At 28.0% G+C, this 17,720-nt stretch overlaps 1 protein-coding gene across 1 annotated transcript in view; it reads left to right on the top strand.

Annotated features, from left to right (window-relative positions):
• Positions 1-17,720, top strand: part of LOC107445685 (potassium voltage-gated channel protein Shaker) — a 251,557-nt gene that overhangs the window by 29,292 nt on the left and 204,545 nt on the right. The window lies entirely within an intron of this gene.

Here is a 17,720-nt window from a genome sequence, read left to right as displayed (position 1 = left end):
TTCTCAATATTTTCTATTATTTTCTCTCACAACTGATTTGGGGGGGGGGTGAGGGGGAAAGAAAGGAGTCCAACAATAAAAGCTCCGTGATTTAAATTCTGAAGTTGAAGGTATATTTGCCAGTTTACACTGGAAATTACTTTGATTTCCCTTCAAAAGAGTTCTTTTTCTTCTTTCTTTAGAAAATGCCATATGGAATTGATGAGTTTTGAATATGATTCTATTCAGAATTTTAGGTGTGGCCTTACGATATAAAATAAAATGAAATTCTATTGTCGATACACAAATATAGCATACTAAGAGCAAATTTTTCGATATCAATAACAACGCAATTAAAAAGTGAACTTATTACGTGATTTATTATTATATTTCCTTGCAAAACTTATTATTTAGCAACCAAAAGTTTTAGAATTAAAACGATTCGTAATTCATAGATGTTTTGAACTTTTGATACGAAATTTCAAATCATTTTACAGCGAACTCTTACATATAAGTTACATTACATTATTTCTGTCTTACCTGGATTAAAAAATTTAGCTAAAAGGAAACTTTGCATTCTAAAATTGATGCAAGTTTGTTAACATATTCGGTATGGCATGCAATGCCTATGGTAAGTTTTAAATCTGCACACAGCTCAATGAATTACGAAAATGAACACAGCTCAAACTACATGTTTAAGAACATGGACATACCTTAAAATGATTGTTTAAGAAAATAGGCATAGCTGTTTGAGAAAATGGACATATAATTCAATTTCGTTTTTCAAGCTTATTTGAAATAGTTTGCTTCTAAAGAATAAGCTAATGAATTAAAATAAATTCGTAATGTAATATCGTCCATTTACATAAATCGCTTGGTACGTTTTATTAAAATTAGTTTTTTTTAAAAACTTTAAATGTCAATAATTGTTTTATAAGGTTTTTCACGGGAGTTATAAATTTATAATAGTGGTAGGAAATTTATGTTGTAGAAATTTAGAATTTTCAAACTCACTTTATCGTTTAAAGTTCTGAACACTAAAACATCGCCTGTAAAGTTACATCTGTAATATACCTACTCTTAATGATTATGCTTAGTGCTTAAGGAAGTAAGGAAAAATAAGCATGCATTTCCCCATTTAGTTGTCAAATTTGGATTGAAAATTGAAAAAGCGTATTTTTTGCTTCGTCCAGACATAAGCACTCATCGACGAATTGCCTCATCATTGTTGCAAGTAAATTTTAATGTTATTTTTTATCACGAATTGAAAATTCTACCGCTTTCCGACCTAAGCAAACTCACAGACACAATAAAAAAATAACGTCACTAATAATTCTACATTTCTTTCGAACATGATGTACTCTAAGATTTTCATTTTCGATTTATTTTAATATTATTAGAACAGAATTAGTTTCTACTTCTTAAGCAATTTTTTAAATTTCTATTTTATTGTAGTGTTTTTACATCCAATTGAGAACTTTCTATTTCTTATTAAAGCATGTTCTTAATAAATATGCTAAACTAAGCAGCAAAGGAAGATTTTTTTATTATTATAATTACTATTATTTTCAAATTTCTTTCCTAATCCTAACTCAGTTTTTATTTATCTTTTAACATTTGCGACAAAATTTTGAAACCCTATTATCATCATTCCCCATCACACAATAATTTTCTCTGAAATCGTGCTGTAGTAGAAATGTTAGTTTCGATTTAATATAATTTAACTGTGCTTGACCGCTAAAACTACATTGCGACCTTCTTCATAAACCTAAAATATTACCTAGAAGTTAGTACTAAAGCTCATAAAATATTACTAGTTTTAGTTTTACTAAAATTTATTGCAATAAACGATAGAAAATGAAATTTTCTCAATTCTTCTTCAATTATTCCATATTTATTGAATACTGAAAACGAACAACGCTTAATACATTCTCTTTTTCTATTTTCAAAATAAATTAATACATATATTAAGTTTTAAGATCTTAATTCCCGCATAAAGAGACATTTATGATAGGCTTTAGGGAGTGATTAATTAGTACTAATCTTGCTTTTAAATAAATATTGATAATAAAATTGTGAAAGACATTATTCAGTATTGATGCAATTCTATAAGTGCATTATATCATCGTTAATGTGTATTTTATTTTCAATTTTTTCAGAAAGGGTTTTATTGCTTTTTCTTTCAGTAAATGACAAAAAAAAATTTGATGATATCTTTTCTCATTTTTAATGTATTTTCCTTATATATTTTTTAATATAATTTTTTATTAAACTTTTTGTATAATTATATATTTGTACGCACCAACAATTTTGTTTGCTCTCACCCCCTAAATTAAAAGTACCTCAGTCTAAATAAAAACTTAACAAGGAGAACAAAAATTACAGTACTATATGCTATATGGCAATAACATTTCTGGTAAAAAAAAAAGAAAAAAAGCAATAACTCAGGTAAATAAAAACAAACTATACGATATTTAAACCATTCATTTGGTAATATTTTCGTTCATATAATATCGGTTTAAAGGGAATTCTGATTTTAAAAATGATAGTTAGAACTGCCACACATTTAGAGAAAATATAAAACTGAAAAGTAAATTTAACCGAATGAATGATTTTTGTACCATGCATGTATCAGACATCATGATATAATTACCAAATTTTTCCACATTTACCAAATTGTATCACATATTGTAAAACTGTATTTAATTATTAATTTCACTAAATGCTTTAAGAACTGCGGTAAGGTTTTTGACGATTTTTGACGTTCCCGTAGAACCAAAATTTTTTGACATTCTACCATATTCTGGTAGATTTGACAAATGCCGTGGTGGTTCAGGGAATAGAGCATTCGTCTTCCAATGAAGTGACCGGTTTCGAATTCCAGCGATGGCTGGTCGAAACGAATTCTGCACATGGCTCGCACCGACCACAGTGATGACGTGGAATATCCTCAGTGGAAGACAGATCATGGGTTAGAGTCCCCTTACCGTCCTTTTAGCCATGGGAGATTTTCGTAGTTTTATCTTCGTGTAATGCAAATATGGGTTAGTTCCATCAGAACTTCCTCCACGAAAGCAAATTTCTCCCAACACTTGATCCAAAAGTTCCCTTGTTTTACCCAAAAACTACCCAAAAGTTCGGTCAGCTGTTGAATAATGCTTATAAAATAAAATAGGAATAGTTTTTTATCAATGAAAATTAAAAATTAGCAAAACATTTTTTAATAAGTTGTAGAATTTTAAATGTGAAGTCTTGCTTGCTTAAATTAATTTTCAGTCGTTCAAATTAATAGCTATAAAAAAAAAAAAATAAAAAAAAAAAACATTTTTCCCCTTCTTTTTCTATTTTTATTTGTGTTGCTTTAATTGTATTAACGCTCAACGCATAATTTAAAAACGATGTATACGTCAATTACACTTAGAGAATTCATGAGTTTTTTTCCTTAGTGAATTGTTAAGACGTTACTATAGCTGCACAGACAGCCTATTTATTTTCAACTGACTATACTGACTTATCTTTTTACAAAATATAATTTAAAAACTTGTTTGTTTAAATTTCTGGTTAATTATTCCTTTTATCAATAAATATATTTGATATGATTCAGATAATGAACTTAGTTGCAATTTTATGCATCATATTTCTGCTATTATAAATCATATTTTGCTTTACAATAAATGTATTGTTAAAACAGTTTTTTGTTGTAAATTTTACTTCTTTTTAAGAGATTTAACTCAGTAAATGTAAATAGCATTACTCCTTACTAATTAAAATTTGCATTTAATTAGGAAGTTATGTGGGAAAAACTTATTTTTACACCTCTAATACAGAGAATGAAAATTTATTTTCACTAAACTTTAAACAATGAATGGAAATAGACTAAATATTGTAATAATTTTTTCTCACATCAACTTTAAGGATAAAAGGAGATGGTTTTTATAGTTTGCTTAACTTTATAACAAACGTATAATTAATGCATTATTATTCTTTTCATTGTTGTAGAGTTTACTTATTTCGAAGAAATTAACTGTAAATATATTTGTTTCATATTAAATAAAGTTTCTTTGAAAATTTTATTTGAAGGAGAAAAACAACTCTTTTAATTACTTTAATGCAACGACTAAAAACTTTTTGTAGCATACGCTGCTCAAAAATAAGAATTAAATATTCTCCTTCTATACTGCAAAAGATTCTTGATCAAATTAAACACGTCGGCACTCAAGGTGCCAGTTCTTTTTACCGTAAATTTCCCTTTTTCCAGAACATGCTACAGAACAAAAAATTTGATATACCGTAATTTTTGTAATAATAATAATAGTTACTATAAATTACTGAATCACGCCAATTAAATAAATATTAATATAAAAATTACGTAATTTTACGTAACATGCCTTAACTTTTATAATAATATGAATAATTACTATAAATTACTAAATCACTCCAATTAAATAAATTGTAATGTAAAATTTACGGTAAAATACTTTGTGTTAAAAAATGGATTTTACGTATCCCCCTAAGTGCTGATACTTTATACCGTCGTAATTTGATCCGGAATTTTTTACAATATATGTTCATTATTTCAAATACTTCGAGATTAACCGGCAACAGATTTTATGCGTTGGGTTTGATTTTTCAATAAATGCATTATTAAGATACTTCTATTTTTGCACAGTTAAGATATATATAAGCAATTTAATTGTTCAAATTTCTATGTTATATTACTTTATAAAATAAAACTTTATTTTTGCCCGTTTTAATAAAATTAAAAAAACACAATTTTTACTCTCTTAATGCAATTAATGAAAACAATTTTTTTCAAGAAACTTTAATTCGTGCACCGAAATAAGAATGAAAATTTTTCCTTTTATGTTCTATGTTTCAAATACCTCGAGAATAAATAGGAAACGGAATTTTGCACGCTGTGGTAGATTTTTTTAATGCATTATTAAGCTATTGCTATTTTTGCATAGTTATCGTCTATATAAAAGACTGAATTGCTCAAATGCCTATGTCATCTCATTAAATAAAACTTAATCTTTTTCGGTTTAATAAAATGAGAAAAACACTAATTTTTACTACCCTAATGAAATAAAGGGAAATTATTTTTTTTCAGGAAGATTAAATTCATGCACACAAATAAAATTAGTTTTATTTATGTTGTATATTTTAAATACCTCGGGAATAATTGGAAACGGATTTTGCTCGCAGTAATAAACTTTTTAATAAGGGCATTATTAAGCTATTGTTATTTTTGCATAGTTAATGTATAGATACGAGATTCAACTGTTCAAATGTCTATGTCTTCTCATTAAATAAAACTTTATCTGGGTCCGTTTAATAAAATGAGTGCACAGTTTGCGTGTGTTAAGAGATTCAACTATGCAAATATCTATGTCGTGTTATCTAAGAAAATAAAATTTTATCTTTGACTATTAATATTAAATTATAAAGAACTATTATTGCACCTCTAACGCAATAAATGAAAACTTTTTTTCTACAAACTTTAATTAGGGCTCTGAAATAAAACTTAAAAAGTCTCTGTTGATGTTCTTTGCTTCAATAACCTCGACTATAATAGGAGACGGTTTCTTAAATCACATGAGAAAAACTAAGTGAGAGAAATAATACTATGTGTCCCATAGGGTGTGTAATACAATGTTGAATAAGGGAATATCAGAGTTTGCTCTATTTCAAAGATGACGTCACACGATACCCGGGCTATGACGTCAATGACTCAGATCGATCAGAATCCTTAACCTGGCCTATGGCGGATTTTTCATTTCTCTCACAGCAACCGGTCCATTTTCTAAAATTTAAACAAGCCTCATAAATACTAAAAACACAATGCATGGAATAAAAATTCCATTTTAGAACTTTCCCTTTGCTATTTATAACAAGTAAGGTTTTCACACTTGAGAAATATCCTACATTAATGAAGCATTAAACTGAAATAACCTCTGCAAAATGCTAACATGAATAAGTTTATCGAAAACTTTCTGCTGCATAGAAAGTGTGCTAATGAAGTAAACTAGATTATACAAATTAAGTTAGTCAAAAAGCTAATTTTGACTTAAAATATTAAAAAGACGCATCATTCTCTGAAAAAATACATTTGATTAAATGTTTTAAAAATTAACTTGCGAAAAAAAGAAGCGCATAAATTTAAAAGCTTCATCATCTTTAAATTAATGAACTGCATAATTTTAGAAACTCTGAAGCATATTAATCATTGAAATTGTTCAAATTTGCTTCAAACTTTTTATGGTACTAAATAAACTATATTATCGCATAACGTAAACTTGATTACACGATACAATGTTTCAACTTTAACGAAAAAATAGTTCAATTTACTATGTTATCGCACAATGGTTTAAGGTACGATATTATGGTTAACGTTATATCGATTTTTCGATGAGGGTCCAATCAAAAAAATAAATATTTAATGTCTTATAGCCTTGAAAAAACGCAACAAAAAAATCCAATTGTATCTATTCATATTAAATAATTTGCCCACTCTTAGAAACTCTGAAGCCTGTTAAACCTTAAAATGATTCCAATTCAAACTTCGTATAGTGCTATGTTGAACCATATAAGCATATTACTTTAACATTTCTATTTATAATTAGACCATTGTAGCGTAGTTTATGATAATGCTATTTATTCATGAAAGAAATTTAAATAAACATTAATGTTATATTATCTTTTTTCAAAAACAAAAGATATCACCACAATATGAAAATGAACATAAAAGCTTATGATTGATGTTTAAGAGAAGATTTCAAGGCAAGGCATCGTTTCATCCATTAAATTATGCCACTTTTCGTACCTTTAAATGAATCTTCGTCATTCTAAGTTTTATGTTTTTCCTACCATTTTATGAATGTTATTCAAATAGAATAATAGTAGCTTGAAATGTTTCTTTTAATCCTTTTAATGGACGTCTTCATCTCAAAATATGATCCACCTCCATATTTTCTGTAGTTATGAACTGAAAATTTTGGAAAATGTTTGTTAACTGTGCTCTCGTTGCTGAATTTTTCAGCGCAGTTAAAGTGTCATAAATTTTTCGGCTTGCAAATTATGAATAACTTATTTTAGCGCCATTTGAGTTAATGCTAATGCATAGTTACAAAGTTTGGAGCGCGTTTAAGTATAACATTTCAGAATTTTTATTGGCTCAAATTTCAAAATTCTACTCAAGTTATCTGAAGGGACAGTTATTTCAAATTATTTGAGCTAATGTGTGCATTCATGTGTCTAACTAAAGGGTCCAATTCGAAAGGACTCAAAAGATTAAGTATTAGGTTCCTAATAAAGTACCCCAGGTTTGAGCTCTCGGGATGTCTGGTTTGCATACTTCTTCCAACTCGCACTGACCATAAGATTGACAAAAAATCAAATTATAGATGGGTAGAGTCTCCTTGGCGAACAGTTGGGATTTTCCATTTGACACAAACGCAGTTTAATTTCTTTCTGAGAATGCAAGTTTTCCGAGTTTCCCTTAATCTAAAAGTTTAAGTTTATTTAATTTTATAACCATTGTTGAAGAACCAACTAATGTTCATGTTTAGGGCGATTAATGCTCTACTCCATAACCTTGCAATTTTGAACCCAATCCCGAAAACGTGCGAATTTTGGGATTAATTTGGACAAACTAGTCTTCGGGGAGGACTTTCCCACATTTACGTTGCATGAAGAGAAAAACCACGAAAATTTATCACGGCTAGCCTATCGGTAAGGGGATTCTAACCCATTATCTACATATCACTAAGGATATTTTACATCATCACAGTAGTCGGTGCGAACTGGAAGCAGAATTTTAATCCATAAGCAATCACTGGGATTCGGGTGCCTCGATCGGAGGTGAGCTCTCTACCCCCTGATCTATCTGGGCTCCCACTAGTCTCTCTGTTTTCGGAGCTTATTTCAAAATTTTAAAGCTCCGGATTTTAACTATAATGTGTCCTAGAGCAGCGATGGCTCAGGGGATAGAGCGTTCGCCTTCCAATGAGGTGAACCGGGGTTCTATCCTGGCGATGGCTGGTCGATACGAATTCCGCATCCGGCTTGCACTGACCACAGTGCTGACGTGAAATATCCTCAGTGATGGAAGGATTATGGGTTAGAGTCCCTTTGCGGTCAGGCTAACTGTGGGAGGTTCTCGTGGTCTTCCACTCCATTCAACGCAAATGCGGGTTAGTTCCATCAAAAAGTCCTCCACGAAGGCAAATTTCTCCCAATACTTGATAAAGGAGTTCCCTTGTCTTCTGGAGTGGGTTCAAAATTTCAAGACTACGGAGTTGAACATTAGTTGTCGCAAACCCGAAAATTGAGTCAGCTGTTCAACGATGGTTATAAAATAAAATATAATGTATCCTCAATTACGGTAAGAATCAGCAATTCAATACCAATGATAAAATTATACAAAATGTAAGGGTTATGAGACATCTTACATTCCAAGTATCAAATCGTTTGGCCATAATACCCTTATCTAACAATTAAAATCATACTTCCCGACCATATTACCGCTTTAGTCTCACGCTGAAATATCAATTTACTGTAATACATTAAGACCTATAATTAAGAGCCTGTTCCTTTAAACATAATTCCGGGAATACGCAGTGAATTAAACTCGATACACACTAATCCCTCATTGATACATATTCGCATTAACTATCCTCATTTTAGCCACCGTCCATTTCCGTTGGAAATCATTTCACCGGCCTCCAGAGCTATAAATAGAATCAACGGACCCTGGTCTAGAGAGGTCGTGATTGATGCTAAGAAGCGGGATGGTGCTAGGGGCGGGATCGTTTCATCCACAGACTGAGGCATCATCCAGCGTCTTCCTTTTACCGAATCTTCTCTCCAGCTGAATTTTATGTCTGCCTTCTTTTTAGACGAGGGATGAATGATATTGGCGATGACATGACATGAAAAGACTACCATATATTTTATGTCTGGGATAGAGGGTAATTCGTGAGTTGTTTATTTTGTTGTTTCGAATATCGGGAATTAGATGAAATACAAATTGAATAGGGTAGACTAGAAGAACAGGAGGATTCGTGTTAACATGGTTTTTGAACACAAAAATGCAAGGCTTGTTAATGGATTTTTTTGAAAAATTTTTGAAATTCGTATCATGAATGTTATGTTGTTGTTGTTAGATGAATTTCAAATAATTCTTCCCCTTTTAGGAAATGAGCATTGCGTATGCTTTGATGTTGATTAATTAACGGACATTTATTTTTATCTTTTTAATTATTTAAGAAGACATTTCATATTTCAATTCAATTCAGTTTTATAAAGCAATGCATGCGTTGATTGAAAAAGGAATAATAATTAGATTATATCAGGCATTGCAGAAATTTAAAAGAGTTAAGGGGGAAAAAATTGCAATTATACACTCAAGACCATTTTAATAAGTTCTGAAATGATAGTTATGCTGTATGGTTATAAACGCTGATATTAAATAGAAAATAAGTGCTTTGAAAATTTATAGAATTGAAATTTCGTCTTAAAATGTCAATTTTAAATTTTAAATAGTGCACCTTTAATTTCAAATAGTGCATCTTTATTAATAGTAGTTTTATTGCAATTTTTTATTTCATTCTCGTTTTCAAATAGTTTGGCATATGGCATATGGTATGGTATATGGTATAAAGAAGAGTCTCGTAATTCATAAACCAGGCGGATGACTATTCCCGAATACAAAGTCAACCAATTAAATGCAGGCAAAAAAAAAAGAAGAAAAAAAGGGAAAATTAATGATAATTTTAATTTTCTAAAAAATAATTATAATTTTTAAAAGAATTCTAAATTTTATTTATAAAAGATGAAAAATATTTTTTTATAAAGTAATTACAAATCGTTAATTATCTATCTATATATATATATATTTGGAAAAGTAACTAAGTTAAAAAAAGAGCGAGGGCACTCCTTTAAAAAGAACATTAGTTAATTATCAGTTGTATTTGATGCAGTTGAGCCGTTACCTAGCTCGATTTTAAAAAATCAGGTAAAAACATTTTTAAACTTTATTGAGCATCCTTCTAACACTGAAGTCTTTATGTAAAGTTGTTAATAAAGAGCATAAAACAATTTGCAAGCAAAGAATTTTTTTTAATTCTTCAAACGCTTAAAAAATTCATTTGAATAATGAAAGAATTTTCATAAGAATAAATATTTGTAATAACAATGACTAAAGAGAATTTTTTAAGCTGAAATTTTATTCGAAAAATATTTTTATAGTTATTTGTAACGAAAAATTCCGAAAATATTTAGGTTATGAAATGAGTTTTCTAATGTAATATTTAATTTACGCGGTCAACGGCTGTGTTCCAAAGAAAAATATTTAATTACTGAGTTCTATTTCTTAATGTGAAGGGTACTCCTTATGAATCACTATGGCGTTAGTTGCTCGATTTCTGACCAATAATGGATATTTTTTCAGATATGCTTGCTTTTGTTTACATTGAAGCATTTTCCACTAAAAACATCATACTCCAATTAATTTTTAATAATGTTTGCCAATCTCCAGAAATGACAACCTATTTGAAAAATTATAATAATCATTATAAAACAGAAAGAAGCTGAAATGAATGCTTTTACGCTTCCTACCAAAATTCAAAATTGTTTAAGAAGTTAGTCTTCAGATGGCGCTGATGACTAAAACTTATAGAACATTCCTTTCTTTAGCGTATAAGATTATTTTAACTAAAATATTTGCATGGCGTCTGTTAATTTTACCCTGAGATATCATCACGTAGTTTCTGCGAATAATTGTTATTTTGAAAACAATATTTTGAAGTTAATTCCAGTTAGCAGTGCCGTCTGTTGATAATCCTTGAACCATTTTTGTAACTTTATAAGAGTAAACACTGGTTTCCTGAAAGCAGCAAGTCATGTGCTTCTATCTTCTCCGGTTCGATATGTTCCGTTCAATGGATTTAAGATAGTAACAAAAAATTTAAAATATGCATTGTTTTATTATAAAAAATACAATTATATAAAAATGTGACCGATTTCTGTTTAGAAAATACTGTTTAGACTATAAGTATACTGTTTAAAAAATTAAAGTATACTTTATCAATTCCATTATATTTAAATGACTTGTTTTAATTACTTTCTATTAGATGCACAAAGCAATTTAAATTTAACTAATCATTATAAAATTACCAAATGTTTTGACGGGGAAAAATAGATAATTTAAAAACAATTTTGTGTTTAAAAAATGTGAAAGTTATCGATTAGTAGTTTCCATAAATAAAAACAGTCCAAATAAATAAAACATAATTTTGAACTGTAAGTAATGAATAAAATCAACTAACTTTGAATAATAACATAAAAAGTATTCCTTAGAGATTTAATATTTATGTTCTTTTATTTAAAAATAAACTGAATAATACTTTTAAAATTTGTAAGAATTATCTTATTTTTGAGTAATAAAATAGCAGACATAAAGATAAAGAAAAATATTTACCCCTAAAAAAATGCTGAATTAAAACTCGTCAGCAAATATTTTTTAAATATAAGCCGCAGACGATAAGAACAACAATGTATTCAACTCATCTAATAAAAGAGGCTATCAAACGATACTTTATTGCTCAATAAAATGACAATTTTATGACACAATACGAGTTAATGCTTTCCTTCTTGTGGATAATTTATCGACTCTGATTATACGTGTAAGGAGAGAATAAAAATATTAGTTTAAAAGCGTGTACGTCACAATATTTATTCTATGCGCATATTGTAGTACAACAAACATGATTTTTATAAAGTTATTATAACTACTTTACTTTAATAGTTTAATATAATGCAGTATTTCTTAGTTTTTCATGTGACTTATAATAATTGTCAGGTACAACAGAATGCTGTCACAGCAGCTGCAGACGTGGTTGAAATCAATCTCTTCACAAATCATTAATAGAATATTGTCTTAACTCATTTCTTAAAAATGATATATTTTATTAAATGCTAGTAAACTATTAAACTATTGAGAATAAAAATCATATATATATATATATATATATATATATATATATATATATATATATATATATATATATATATATATATATATATATATATATATATATATATATATATATATATATATATATATATATATATATATATATATATATATATATATATATATATATATATATATATATATATATATATTAAATACATATGATGTAAGTCTTTTCCCTTTTTTCATTGTCTTGTTATTCTGTACTTTTTTCCATGCTTTCTTTACTTTTGAACTTATTTTATGAGTTCTATTTACTTGCAGCTTATGCACAGTAAATAAACTTTTTGATTTTTTTGGTGTTCCTATTAAGCCAGAAACACGATAAATGTTACCATATTCTGGTAGTTTGGGCCATTTTCTTTTTCAACTATATTGTTAGAGACATTTAGATTGGATATACCATGTCAGGTTCTAAACTAATGTATCTCTATTTTAATGATTAATTTAAGTTTGACAAACAACAATGGCAAAATTATGATGATAAACATGTACATACACCTATAAAATATGCATAATTGGGGTAGTACTTTGTAATTTTATATATTTACAAAAACAAGCGCTTTAATTATAAACCCACTGTGTGTGCTCATTTTTTTTGTTGCTAATTTTATTTCTTACTCGGGTGTTCACAACTGGATCGGATTTGTCGTCTGCTAATTGGTTACTCATATGTAGAAATAGAGAGTTAGAGACCAGTGCCAGAGCGGCAAACTGTAAAAAGTTATCGTTTGCTTTTGGTAGAAAAAAGAAAGGCAGAATAATGGAATTGACAAACTCAATTTATATTATTGTTGAGAATCAAATTTTGCGATGATACTTACTACTTAGATTTACTTACTATTTCGATTTGTATAAGCATTGGTTTCTGTACTTATATTAAGGTATTTGGTCCAGAAGAATAAGTTTTCATTCAGATCACGTTCCATAATTTTCTAATAGAACAGCATAACGATAGAACTCAACACAGCGAAAGTAAGTGGATTAATAATTATTTCTACTTAAGGATATTTGTGTGCAATATACCACGTGATCTAAAAATGTGTTAAATTATTGTTTTTGTATAATTCTTCTGAGTATTCTATAAACAGGAATAGACGGGGGAAAAAAACATTTTAAAATTATATGCTTCTTTCTTAAAAACATGTTTAGAACAAAAATCACATTAATTTTTTCTTTTTACTGTACGCATTTAGTTGCTAAAACGTATATTTAACTCAATCTCTTAATAGATAAAAATATGTTAAGTCCCACTTACTTATAGCTTTAAAAAACTTCTCACACAACAATTATCACACTATCTCTCAAACTTAACAGATACTAAAAATATTTTAATAATCACTTTTTTCATTTGTTCTTAAATTTTCTTTTCTTCCCTCAGTGTAGTAATTTAATCACGTTATTTGCTAATTTTACTCAAGTGTTTGCTTCACAATTCTATTCAGCAATCAATCGATATATGAGGTGAAAAATAACAAATTTTTGCGAACATATTTTCAATATCTCCATTACTTCAAATATTTCTTTTTCCTAAATGCATGGGTGCACATAGGTGTAAGCGTTAAAAATCGCCAAAAGCTATTTCAGTGATATATGACTATCGTATTCAGCAAAGAAGGCTTATAGCTCGCAGGAAAAGATCTGTCAAATAAAATTCATAACTATGTTGCAAACTAAATATTTTTTTTTACTTTAAGTCTCTTTGACTAAATGTATTATTTACAATTTTCAAAAAATAATATTGAAAAATTGTTGTTTATTTCAATGTGTATTTGAATTTTAAGATTGAATGTTTATTTCTGATTCTGATACTTGAAATTTAAATTAAAACCAAAACGGTAACTTTATTCCTTTTTTAACGAATAATAAATGTTTGAATTTTTAACTTTTAAAATGCCACACTAAAATAAATATTTTTAAAACTATGCCTAAAAAACAATAAATAAATTATGAGCTTCACCAAACGAATTTTTGTTTCTTTCTATCAAAAGTATTTTTTCTTATGAATATATTGTTTATCTATTAATTGTTGAAAAAAAGATTTGAGACGTAAAACGTTAAAAATATGAAAAATTAGACAAAAATCAACATCCAATCAGTTATGAGCTATATTCTAATATTAAATTAAAGTACTAAAACAATTAACTTTCTGCTTAATTTTTCTTATTTTTTTTCCTTGCTTTTTCTTTTATATTTTCTAAAAAAAAGTTTAAGTAGATTTAGGAGAATTTCTTGTCATTCTTTTGAATAAAAAAAATGAAGAAAATATCATTTATCATTATAAAAATAAATATCTTATCTTCCTTATTTTATAAGAAATATTTAAACAAAAAACCTTAAAACAAAGTTTATTTATCACCACGCATACGCGTAAACTATAATTAAAAGGTAGATTACAGAAAAGAAGTGTCGATTGTAAAAAAATACAAAGAAGCCAGGGGAACTAACCTGAGTGTCTGCTCAGGTGATTTTAGTGTTTATTTCATAGACTGTAGTCACAAGGAGGCTTATTTTGGACGAGTTAGGTAGATCAGAAGTTAATTGAACCCTGATTTTTCGTCGAATGAAACGGAGTACAATTTTATGAAGGCCAGGAAAAATGGTTGGATGGACTATGACGAGCTACCCTAACAAGAAATCGAATTTGTGTTGTCTGTTTCGTTATCATGCATGTGGATTATGCTACGCCTAAAAGTAGTTTTTATGAACACAATGAAATGAAAAGTCCATCAGTTTTCTTCTTTCTTAACCTTATGTGTAATACATTAAAAAATATATAATACTGTTTTCTAAGTCAATGTCATTGTTAAAATAATATAGTCCAGATATTGCTCTAAAAATGGGAAAAAAATAGAACAAATGATAAGAAAACATCATCAAAAGTTAAACTTATAACGTAGAAGTTAATTTAACTCCAAATAATAATGCTCCAAACTATCAACGTAGGAAAACAGAATGTCATATTTCAAAATTACTAATTTTTTTAGCCATTTAATATTATTTTTATGATTTATGAACCATTTAATACATACTATTTTTATGAATTATGAGCTACTTAATACTATATTTATGAATTATGAGCCATTTCATTTTTCAAACACATCGCAATTATTTTTCAGTTATGATCTTTGTTTTCAGTCATATCCAAACTCCCTGTAGGTCAAAAGTTTAATTTTCCAGCAAAATAAATAATTCTAATAATCTCTATTTAGGAAAATCAACAGTAGATCAGTTTTGTGAAAATAAATTACATAAATTATTTGCTGCATTGGGAAGCCAAAGATGTGGTAAAAGCAAAAAAGTTGTTGAAAAATTTGGCACTTTAAAGACTTAGTAATGAATTTTTATGGCATACAAATAATTAAATAAAAGGTCACAGTTAAAAAAAAATTAATCTTAGAATAGTTGCATTGCGAAAACATTCATATCGTAAAATCAAAAAATTTTAAAAAAAAAATTTCCACTTTAAGAACTTAGCAATGAGTTCTTAGGGCATAAGAATCATGATTGAAAAAAAAATATATTTAACCCTGGAATAATTTCTACCTGAATTGAATTTACAACCAACGAAACTTATTCTTATGAATAAGGCTTAACGTATTTACGAAAAAATATTATAAAAGCTTTTTTTTAATATATATTTACCCATAAAATATATTAAAAATTATATTTATTAATATCTATGGCATGATGGCGTTATTATCCGCAAATATTAAATGTATATTGCTTTAGAAATTTCACTATTATTAAAAGAAAGCAATCTGCAAAGAAACACCCTAATAGTTTAAATGATGAATGAATAGATTCAATTATTAATGTTCCACTCCATCTAAGTGCGACGATAAAATATCATTGATCAATATCAAAACTATTTATATGAATTATGAGCCATTACATTTTATTTAAACGCTTCTCAATTATTTATAGGCTAGGCTGTCGTCGTTTTCAGTCACATGAATTTTGATCAATTCAAAACTTTCATTTCCGAGCAAAGTTATTCCGATAACCTCCTTTCCGGAAATTCAACAGTTGAAAAACTTTTGTCAAAATGAATTATCTATTCCATTGCAAAGCCAATGATGTCTTAGAAGCAAAAAAGTAATCAGAATTTATGGCAGTCGCATAATTTAAATTTGGCACTATGTGAAATGCACTTTTCTCTTAGTTTTCTTCAGCGCAAAATATATTGGAAAAGCTCCATTTAGTTCTCGCGCTCTCCGACAGGGCTAGCCGAAGGAAAACCACAGACGAAAACATTCCTCATTTCTGATTATTACAGCGAAGAGCGAAAACTTCTTCGAGGAAGATGAAGTTAATCGAGTGAGAAAATAGTGGAACATTTTTATCGTTTGGAGAAAGAGAAAAGAAAACGATCTTTTCTCCGCTTTATCGGCGATTACCGTTAATCGGAGCACAATTCTTTCTTTGGCGCGAAACACGTGACAAGTTTGCGACCTCTGGTGGTGAAAATCCGTTAAGAATTTTTGCTGTGGGAAGTGATGCCATGCCCAGTCACATGACCGTGAGAATGATAGAGCGAAAAGGAGCTTTCCAGGCTTTTGTGAGTTCGGAAGATCATTAAGAAACTTTACTTTTCGTTTTTATTTTCCAGTTTCGAGTTTGATGATGATTCAATTGTGGCCGACACGCTTGACAAAATTGTCTTTTTCCATCGTTTTCAATTTGTCACTTTAGTCAGTTTTGCTATCAATATAACAAATTGAATTTTATTCTTCGAAACTTGCAAGCATTTTGTAATAAAAAAATGTACAAAATATTTCGAAAAATCATTTCAGGTTCGAAGTTTTTTAATTTGCTTACTTTGAATTTTTAAATTAGAAAAAACATGTTTTGGGGAAATTTAAATTATAAGTACGCACAAAATAAATTAAGTATAATTATTATCAAGAAATTTCAGTTTGATTTTATTGATTTTGGAATATTTTCCTATACATTCTGGTTATAAGTTATGCGTTAAATCTGCATAAATTGTCGGATCAGATTAATGCATCAAAAAATTAACACAATTGTATAATGCTTCAATAATGTAGAAAAAAAAAATTTAAAAAAAATTAAATTTGAAGTTTTGTGCTACGAAAAATTATTTTAAGCTGCAAATTTTTAGTTACTTTGCTTCTTAATAAAGTTTTTTAAATTAAAAATGATAGCTACTCTAAGCTGAAGAAATCTTTTTTTTATGCTAAAAGTAAACATACAATAGATGTTCTAACTTTAGAGAGAAATTTGGAGATAAGTAAGTGAACGTACATTTTAAAATAAAATTTAGTCTAGATATAAAAATAATTTTTTTCTCGAATACTTAAAATTTAAAGATTAAATACGATAAACATGCGTTATACTTAATTGTTTTCTTAAAAAGATCATTTTAACAAAAATTTCATTAATTTCAAAACAATTCAAATTAAAAATATTTTATAGTATTTTTGTTTGAGTTATGTTACTCAGTAAAAATTAACTACAAAAGCATTAATTTACAAGTTTTGGTTTGTCAAAGAAAAATGTTGAACAATCGAATTATAAAGAAAAAACATCAAAATAAATTTTAAATATTGCACTTAAAAAAATAATTTGAAAGAATTTAGAACGATATAAGAGAAAATTTAATTATTTTATTCATCAGGAAAAACAAAATTATATAAAAACAAAATTTGCAATTCACAATGCTAAACAAGAAAAATAGTTCCGC

This window comes from Parasteatoda tepidariorum, chromosome 6 (assembly GCF_982258835.1).
Source record: "Parasteatoda tepidariorum strain Cologne lab strain chromosome 6, Ptep-v5.0, whole genome shotgun sequence".
Taxonomy (NCBI): Eukaryota; Metazoa; Arthropoda; class Arachnida; order Araneae; family Theridiidae; genus Parasteatoda; species Parasteatoda tepidariorum.
This window is presented reverse-complemented; position numbering and strand designations above follow the sequence as displayed.